This window comes from Nansenia antarctica, assembly GCF_963989245.1.
Source record: "Nansenia antarctica genome assembly, chromosome: 9".
Lineage (NCBI taxonomy): Eukaryota > Metazoa > Chordata > Actinopteri > Argentiniformes > Microstomatidae > Nansenia > Nansenia antarctica.
In genome coordinates, this window is record NC_137679.1 from 22,002,036 (window position 1) to 22,012,094 (window position 10,059).

The window sequence follows — 10,059 nt, forward strand, 5'->3', positions numbered from 1 at the left end:
GTCTGTCTCTCTGTCAGTGTGCTGGACTACCTATGACTTCCATGGTACCTGGGAACGCGTTGTCGGAGAGATACGCCCTCTGTACAAAGGACCTACTGACCAACATCCCTGTTCCCCGTAGCCTACATGCTTGCACTGTTACTGTTCAATAAAATGTTATACATCTAGACATTGTGGTATTTCTTTATATACGTATCCCAGACTGCCTATCAATTGTTTCTCAATAAACAGTTATGTTCTTCCCATTGTCATACTCCCGAGCTAAACGAAATGCCTTCCCAACCAGCGAGACTTATAGAAATGACGTTGTTTTATTGATTTAAATAAAAAAGGGTAAAACTGTAAAGAGAAAATAGAAAACTCACATTAATCCCAAACAATTTAACAAACTTCAGTTAACGTAATGTGGAGTCCGTTCATTGATCGATGCTGTCTGTTCAGTTCCCAGTGAGGCGCCCGTTCAGCGCTGGACCCGTTCAGCGCTGGATTTGACGCATGTCATAGCGCGCATGCGTCAAATCATGTTATATTATTATATATTATATAGCTCGCATCTAATCGTATCGGATGACAAATAGACATTAAATGGCATATATAGGCCGCTACACAACAGTAATCACCGCGACAAACAGCTATATTAGATTTGGAGAAAAAAAATATATGATTTTGAAAAAAAAAAAAAATATTATATTTTAATATGATGACCGGAATATATCACGTTTGTCCGGTAAATCGAATTCTTCCCGGACACGATGTCCGACGGCAAATTTTTCTAACGGAAACCCTGGTCTGACCCACGTCTAGATTCTGATGACAGCACTGTGGGCCCCTCAGTGGTCAAGGAGAGACGAAATCTTCTTCAGGTATGTGTAGCTATAGGCGATAATCATTGATTAGGCTATTTATATCATGACCATGGGTATGTATGTAGTTTATCCATGTTAAACTATCTTTAATAGCTAACATACTTGTATCTTATGTTTTCAAGGCAAAACTTGGTGGGCACAGGACGAGTAGACTCAACAAAAGGCTTTCTGCTGATGCACAGTTGCTTATGGCAGCGGAAGAAAACATCAAACTGAAGAAGAGAATGCTGGATATGATGGAAGCATCTCAGAGGCGATCTGCTGAAAATTTCAGTCAGTTATCCACTAATATGGATAGACTGACAAGCTCTATTGCAGATGGTTTTGCATTGCTTAGACAGGTTATGCAACCACAACCACAAATCAACATCCCACCACCATACCAAACCACAGGTCCATATGTACACAACTATCCATCTGCAACACCACCACCACCACACCCAGCACCAGTCACATTCACACCAAATATAGCACACAACTATCCATCTGCAACACCACCACCACCACCACCACCACACCCAGCACCAGTCACATTCACACCAAATACAGCACCCAACGCACATACATCAAACACTACCACATCCATCTGGCTCCACCTCAGCTGTGCAGGGATCAAGGCAGCTTTCCTACATTGATGACCTATTTGAAATTCTTGGCTAAATACAGAGTTTTGAGGCCTACATCTTTTTTTTTCTTCTTTTTTTTTTAGGCCTACATCTTAATATTCAAAGGAAGTGCTATGAGTGTTTTGTTAAGCACTTGTTTAGTTAGCTGCTAAGCAGCTGGAAGTTTGTACGTTTAAGAAAGTTCGTGTTATGGGGTTAGGGTTAGGGCTTTTTTCCTTCACACTCTTACTTATATGATATGTGCTTCCATGTTGGCAGCAATCCGCAGGTGGAGGTTTGCACCCAGGAGAGCTGGCAGAAAGGCAGCGGACAGATTCGAGCAGGCGTGCTTTGCAGGGCGCATCAGAACAGGTGGTCCAGTCAGAGAAAGTGCAGAGGAGCCCTAGTAGTCCAATACAGGTGAGCCCTATACTGGCGAGGTTAGCTCCAAGCTACCGAGTGACAGCACAGTAGCACTCGGACATGTACAGATAGATTGAAACTTTTAGATTCATCGTCGCAGTGTTAGAAGCTTTTTGTTGGACAGCTCCTATGTTTGTAAATCCGTCAAGATGACATTTTATTTATTTTCTTACAATATTTTGTATGCACTGCAAAATTACCCAGTGAAAAAACTAAATAAACATTCTTTATTGTACCTTTGAATTGTATGTCGTAATTATTATGTCGCAAATAATAATAAAAAAATGTCTTCACTTACAGAAATAAGAGTGTGTAATAATCTACTGTGGCTCTCTACATTGTCTTTCTCTTATGCACCTCCCGACTCCTAGTAAGTAATGGCAAAAGCCAAAAAGAATAGCAATGAACAATTTACATAAACTTTAGGTTATTTACATAACCCCGGTTCTCTGAGTAGTATTCGTGAGTATCTCACTATGGGGAACGCCCCCTGCGTGACCTCATCAGAAACTGAATTACACTGCGCCAGCCCATTGGCTGGCCCAGGCGACGCTTGTGTCACGAGGGACGGGACCCTCCGCCTATATAACACGTACACACGGCACTCAAAAGCCTGCTCTCTTCTCACTGGAGCTGAAAACAACTGTGCGGGTGGCTAGAGCTAAACAGTCCACAGATACGAGCGACCACAACACACACACACACTCACTGTATGGAAAGTTTGAGCGGCAGTGACGGCCGCGCGCTGCACTTAGTATTTATTCTTGATTATTTTGAACGTCTCGCTCAGCCCGTCAGTGACGGTGCAGTGTGTGTTAGCCCGTCAGTGACGGTGCAGTGTGTGTGTGTTAGCCCGTCAGTGACGGTGCAGTGTGTGTGTGTTAGCCCGTCAGTGACGGTGCAGTGTGTGTGTGTTAGCCCGTCAGTGACGGTGCTGAGTCGTGCTGTACGTTAACAAACACGTTTGTACAGCTGTTCCTTTGTGTCGACCTCCCTCTGTGCCTAGAGACTCTTACACTAACGTTACCACCAGGTGCTAGCTAGCTACGGTAGCTAACGTTACCACCAGGTGCTAGCTAACTAAGGTAGCTAATGTTACCACCAGGTGCTAGCTAGCTACGGTAGCTAACATTACCACCAGGTGCTAGCTAACTAAGGTAGCTAATGTTACCACCAGGTGCTAGCCAGCTACGGTAGCTAACGTTACCACCAGGTGCTAGCTAACTAAGGTATCTAATGTTACCACCAGGTGCTAGCCAGCTACGGTAGCTAATGTTACAACCAGGTGCTAGCCAGCTACGGTAGCTAACGTTACCACCAGGAGCTAGCTAGTTACGGTAGCTAACGTTACCACCAGGTGCTAGCCAGCTACGGTAGCTAATGTTACCACCAGGTGCTAGCCAGCTACGGTAGCTAATGTTACCACCAGGTGCTAGCTAGCTAAGGTAGCTAACGTTACCGATGCATCATCAGACAGAAATGAGCAACTGTGACTCCGCTGGCAGAAGGGTGAAAGAGGAGAAACGCTTTGAAATGGATACCATTTCCACCGACATAAGAAATATTGCCTCTCACGTAGGCTATTATGAAGGAGTGCACACAAAGGATACGTGCACACTGCACATATCGTATTCGTCCATGTCCTGTACGCATCACACTATATACATATATATTTACTGTTCATAACATATTGATATTCATGCAAATATATTTACTTTTTACATTCATATTCATTGCACGTATAGCGCGAGGTTGACCACCGTCCGCATTGACTTCACAGTAATGTACGTCTTCATAAGGGTAACATTCCCGATAAGTCCAATGATTGCAATATCCATACAGTGAAGAACATGAACAGGCCCACTGTAGACAATTGACTATCATCCCCAAGTAGGCCTGTATGCATGTTATTTAATTATCTTGTATCCACCTACGGTAAGGTGACCAGATTTCTCAGATGCAATCTGGGGACATTTCCAACTTTTTAGGAAAAATGTATACATTTTATCATGATGAAATACAGAAACGGGGACAATTGCTGTTTCATTTATTTTGACCTTATTTTGACCAATGTATACACATTCAAGCAAGAATACTCAAGTGTAACAACTGGAATGTGCCTCTCAACATTAGTGTCAGTGTACTGTAAGTGGTATTAAAAGTAGGGATGCACGATATGCATTTTTTTCCTACCGATACCGATGTTTACCCGCTTCTCGTGGCCGATAACCGATATGAGAACAGATATAATTTCACAGTTGATAGCCTCACTACAGGTGTGCATGAACTACAGGTTATGTAGTGAGCAAAGATTCATGATTTAATATTCCATAGTGATCTCACCAAATCTAACTTACATCACTATTGTTAACACAACAAAGAGAACACTTCTGACTCTTCAAATGTTCATTTATTATTTCCTCTAACAAACAGAATCTGTTATAGACAGTGCACAATGCTTTTTTTAGCCAAGATCTGGCCTCCTTTTATGAAAACAAAAAAGGCTCACCTAAGAGTAATTAGATCAAAAAAAGTGTCAAAAATAAAGTGCATCTTGTCTATCCCTGTCAATTGAAAATGCATAAATAAAATATCAAAAAATAAATAAATAAAGTGCATCAGTCAATACAAAAATAAAGACTTTTAAAAGAACCAAAAGTTGTATATAACTTTTACAGAAACTAGTGCCAAATGGCTGCTTAGTCTGCAGATAAACAGAATGACACAAGGCACATAGTAGTAGGGTTGGGTATCGTTTGGGTTTTATCCGGTACCGGTACCTAACCGATACTTTAAAAACGGTACCGGTACCAAAACGGTACTTAATTTGGTACTTTTGAATTTTAAAAATGACATATATATATATATATATATATATATATATATATATATTATAATAATAACACGGTCGACAACATTAAACAGCTTTTCACTTTTTTATTGCTGAGGCACAATATATATTGTTAAATACACACTCAAATTAAAATAAATGAAAATAAAACTCCTGCTGACTGAGGCACAATATACATACCTGTATATATATAATATTACAGTTAAATATACACTTGTAGTGCCGAGAGACTGGAGTCGGAGGCGGCGTATCAAATGTCACAGCTAAACGTTTATTAACAAACATGAACAAGCTGCGACCACATGCTTCAAGCAGTAACTATATCACTCTTGTAACAACTCGAGTACCACGCACTTAACCCTCCGTGCAGAAACAATAATACCCAACCCATAGTTCCGGGGGCGAATTATGTAAACCCACCACACACTCAAATTAAAATAAATAAAAATAAAACTCCCACCTCAGCAATTCTTTTGCAAAAAGATTAGCATATTTGCCTTCTCTGGCAAAATACGACACCTCTCTTGACTAATTGCATGACCTGCACATGAGAAAACCCTCTCAGATGGTGTGGATGAGGCTTGTACGCACATGTATTTATCTGAAAGCTTAGACAGTATGGGGAGGCTGTCCCGCTTACCCCACCACCAGACTACAGGGTCTTGACCTGATGGGATTGAAGACAAACTTGTGTACAGTTCAATTTCTTTCTGGACCACTTCAGTGATGGGGAGGGCACTATTACTGGTCCCTGTTTCCTGAAGAAGCTCTAGGTCCTCATCCTCAAACAGCTCCTCTAGGGCTGACTTTTTGGCACGCTTCTTGTGCTGAAAAATACATAAAAGTAGTGTTTAGACAAACATACTTAAAAAATTGCATTCGTTCATTTGAGGTATTCCATGATTATTTATGAACTTACATGTTCCTCTGCCTTGTCCTCATCTGAATCTTCTTCCCCTGGCCCTGTGCCCGCCATTGGAAGCTGTAGGCACAATTTTGCACATAAATAGCAATACTTCATCATAGAAACGGTATTATAGGACACATAGTAAACAAGGATGAGGATAAAATACCTGTTCTGTTGCACTGGCACTGGCAACTGCTGCTTTCTTCAACCTCTCCCAGGCATCAGCATATTTAAATCTGCCTTTGAAGCGAGGGTCCATCGAAGTGGCCTCCTGGAGAAAGTTCTGAATATCTGGATTCTGTAAATGAACATGACAAACTGTTTAGTGTCTAACAGTGAAATGATGTGGTTTGCCCTCTTGTAAGCATAGGCTATGCTTGGAAATGGAAAATATCTGGTATCGCTTTTTCAGATCTCCCCAGACCGCCTCTTTCACAGCACGGGTGAACTGAGTGTCGTCTCCTTCAATCACCCTGAAATGCTTCTCCAGCTTGTTCAGGATGGGGAGAATTTCGCCACATGTGGGGGACCTCTCACTGGATACGCAGAGGGTTGAGGTGTACAGCAACTTCATGACGTTCACAAACTCCTCTGCTTTCTGGAAGTCATTGTCTGTGAGCCTTTCCAACCTGGGTGAAAAAAGAAGATAAAATAAAGAATAAAAAATATCAACAAAGTTGTTTAACAACTGATCTTTTCAAGGTCCACTTCTCCATACTCCATCACACAGGTATAATGTGCAGTGAAATGTTATTGCTAGCTCATAAAGTGTGCTTAAGTAAAATACACCCATCTTGTCCATCACCTGTCTTTCTCCATTGGCTTTCTGAGTCGCTGGTCCAGTGAAGCTGCCTGGATGGCTGGGTACTGCTCCAGAAACCGCTCTACCATCAGGAACAGGGAGTTCCACCGTGTTCTGACATCCAGAATCATGTTGTGTTCTGGCAGGTCTGAAACACATTTTGAATTACAATCTACATTGCTGAAGATGTTTGAAACAAACATAACCTTTTGAGATTTATAGGCGCTACTTACTCAGAAGTCGCTGCTTCTCCCGCAGGACAGGTTTGGACAGGGTGGACCGCTTCAGCCACACCACAACTGTGCGCAGTCTGGCACACCACAACTGTGCGCAGTCTGGCACACCACCGTGTAACTGCACTGATGGAGTAAACCTTCTGGGCTGCAAGGTTTAGGGTATGGGCGAAGCACCCCACTTTTAATAAGGGCAGATTTTTCAATGCAACATCCATGTTGCTGGCATTGTCTACTGCAGTGGTTCTCAAACGTTTTATGTCAAGCCCCCCTTGGGAGGACAAAAAATGTGTGAGCCCCACCTCACCCCCAAAAAACTGTCACAACATGGGGCAATTTTACATTTATTGAACTGAACCACATAACACTGTCTCCCAACAAAAAACCTAAAAATACAAATAACACAATATAATAAATCAACACAATAACAATATTTTTCAATTACAATTCTCAAGAAAATGAACACTAACAATCAAGAACATCATAACATTACAGCATTAGTGGCTGCAATGAGCCTGTTTGGCACTGCAGATCTTTTCAAAACGGGGTAGCAGGCCTGACCCTGCCACTCAAGTCCTGCTCAATGTTGAGCCTAGATCTGTACTTTGTTTTCAGTGAAGCAACAGCTGAAAAGCCAGCCTCACAGAGATAGGATGTGGCGAAGGGAAGAAGGATGCCGACAGCCCTATGAGTGGATACTCCTTCTCCACACCAAGCCAGAATTCACTCAGTGTCTGACCATTGAACCTCAGCCTCAGGGTGGACTCAGAGGTCAGCTCGATGAGTTGGTCCTCTTCAGCAGAGCTGAAATCAGCAGGTGCTACGGATAGAGATACCTTATTTGTAATTAATTGCATATTAAACACAACACGATTCAATTTTACAACAATCCATTCCAGGTAGTTAGTTAGTAACATACATACAACATTAATAAAATATAGGCCTACAGCACAAAATATTCACAGTTATATAATCAAAATTGCCTACCAACCTGCTGCATTGAATGGATCCACCACCCAGTCATACTCAGCAGTGTTGTGTGGGAAGTATTTCTGGAACAATGCTCCCAGGGAAGAGATGTGTTGCTTCAGGCAGGGGATCACTGTGGTGGCATCACAATCACTGCTTTCTACAAACGTGGTCAGGTTCTGAAAAGGATCAGTATTTCCTTCATCAAGGCGCCTGCCCCACACCTCCAGCTTTCTGGTGAATGCGCTGACCTTATCTGCCAGGTGGGGTAGGTGTTTGTCTTTTCCTTGAAGCTGAAGATTCAGCTCGTTGTGCTTTCCAAACACATCACTGAGATAGGCCAGTTTCATCAGGAATTCTAAATTACTGAACTTGCTTGCAGATTCGTGCATTCCCACCTCCTCCATAAACACCCGAATCTCCTCTCTGAGCTCAAAGACTCGGGACAACACTTTCCCTCGGGAGAGCCACCTTGCTTCACTGTGAAACAGCAAAGCAGAGTGTTCAGCTCCCATTTCCTCACACAGTGCAGAGAACAGGCGGGTTTTGAGGAAATTTACAACACCGATCACTTCGGTCAAAACCTCATTTAGCTCAGGGCTAAGCTGCCTGGATGCGAGCGCCTCTCTGTGAATGACACAGTGTGTCCATTGCGCGTTTGGTGCGACGCGATTTATTAGCGCCTGCAGTCCCTTCCTTTTCCCGGCCATTGTCTGCGCACCATCTGAGCAAAACCCCACACAGTTCTCCCATTTCAGTCCGTGTTCTGTCAGGTAAGTGTCAAGAATCCCAAATAGCTCATTAGCTGTCGCTCTCCCTGTCACATGCTTGCAAAACAGCAAGTCTTCATTCATTGACTCCGAATCTACATAGCGGACATAAGAAATAAACAAGCAGTCCTTATTGTTATGATGTGTTTTCAAGTGTGCATAGATAAATTGTAGACATTAAGCATGAACTCACTAGTCAGCTATATGTTGTGAAACTGCTAGCTAGGCTGTCCCATATCTGGGTCAGGAGAACTGTTGCTCAGTGAGGAAAGTGGGTCAAGTAGCCAGCGAGGAGAGTGGGTCAAGAGGTCAATATATTTAGGGAAAGGCAGGAATCATATGACTGAGGTTGCCAGGGAGAACAGCCCGTTAAGGGGTAAAGAGGAGAGAAAAGGGGATCTCATGTTAGTGAGTGGACAGCAGAATCATGATTGACACTGAACAGCTGATGGCTAACTCAGCAGTAATTTGGGCCATAAGACTGTGCGCAAGGGAGAGAAGGCTCAGGACTGGGACAGCTAGCAGGGCTTACAGGCAACTTAGCGGTTCTAGCGCTAGCCCGGTTAGCATTCGTCAGGGTCCGGAAGAAGGTAAATTTTTATCCCAGTAGAGGGAAGCGTTAGGTGGGGGGTGGGGTGTCCTGTGACAGGAGTGGTGTGGGGGTGTAGAGATGAGCGGGTACAGACAGGGGGTGGGCAAGGCGGGTTGGCGTTAGCCGTTAGCGGGGCCAGTGGCCCGCACCCTCTTGCTCCTCTTGCTGACGGTGGTGAAGCGGAAGGGCTGCAGGTCAGGCTGCTCTCCGGGGGGGAAGCGTTTCATGAAGTGGACATCCTGCTAGTTGGGCAGGGTGTGGGGGCCGCGGCGAGGGCGCCCCCTCTTGGTGAAGCCCACGTACCAGCCGGAGTAGCGCGCAGACATCAGCGCCGTGTAGTGGTTCTCCAGGACCTTCTCCACGAAGACGCAGTCTGCACTGCGGTTACTGGCCTTCTTCCCCACCAGCTTGCCGCGGCGGTTCATGCACAGGTAGAAGTTGGTCTCCTTGCCTCGGATTCTCACCTGGCTACCAAAGGTATCGGCCTCCACTACGAGCATATTTGTCTCCGTCCTCCCCGCGGGCGCTGATCCGCCGGCCCAGCACCTGGACGTGCTTCCCGCTGGTGCGGCTGTAGAGCTGGTAGACCCGGTGGTGCCGGCGGCTCATGGCGTCCCGGACACGCGTCTGGTTCTCCACGTGCACGCTGAAGTTAACCCCGTCCACGCCAAACACCTGCTGCTGTAACGGATTGCACATCACCAGCAACATCTGGATACATAAGACAACCAGCGTGGGGAGAAGGGGCCACATCGCTTCCCCCCTCCACTACGGAACTTTGCCCGGAGTCAGTCCCCTCGCTCGGCCAGAGGCGGTCCGACAGTACGGAGAGTGTTCTCTGTCTGTGTTTATAATCCGTTGGACGGAGTGGAGGGTCAAAGAGTCAGCGGACACTCCCGTTGGCATCGTAGCCTCATCAACTTGCAATGCAAAACGTTTGTGTAGTTTCTCTGCGAGTTGTTCCTCAAGGTCCTCTGACATCTCACCTATGCATCTTGCAATGGTGTCGTTGGACAGGGGAATGGTCTTCAATTTTGCAAC

The 10,059-nt window shown here is 44.6% G+C and overlaps 1 pseudogene across 1 annotated transcript; it reads right to left on the minus strand.

Moving 5' to 3' along the window:
* Positions 1-9,137: 9,137 nt before the first annotated feature.
* LOC308165470 (fibroblast growth factor 18-like) lies at positions 9,138-9,771 on the minus strand (annotated as a pseudogene). The gene has a single exon. The product of its transcript is annotated as a fibroblast growth factor 18-like (transcript).
* Between the last annotated feature and the right edge of the window lie 288 nt (positions 9,772-10,059).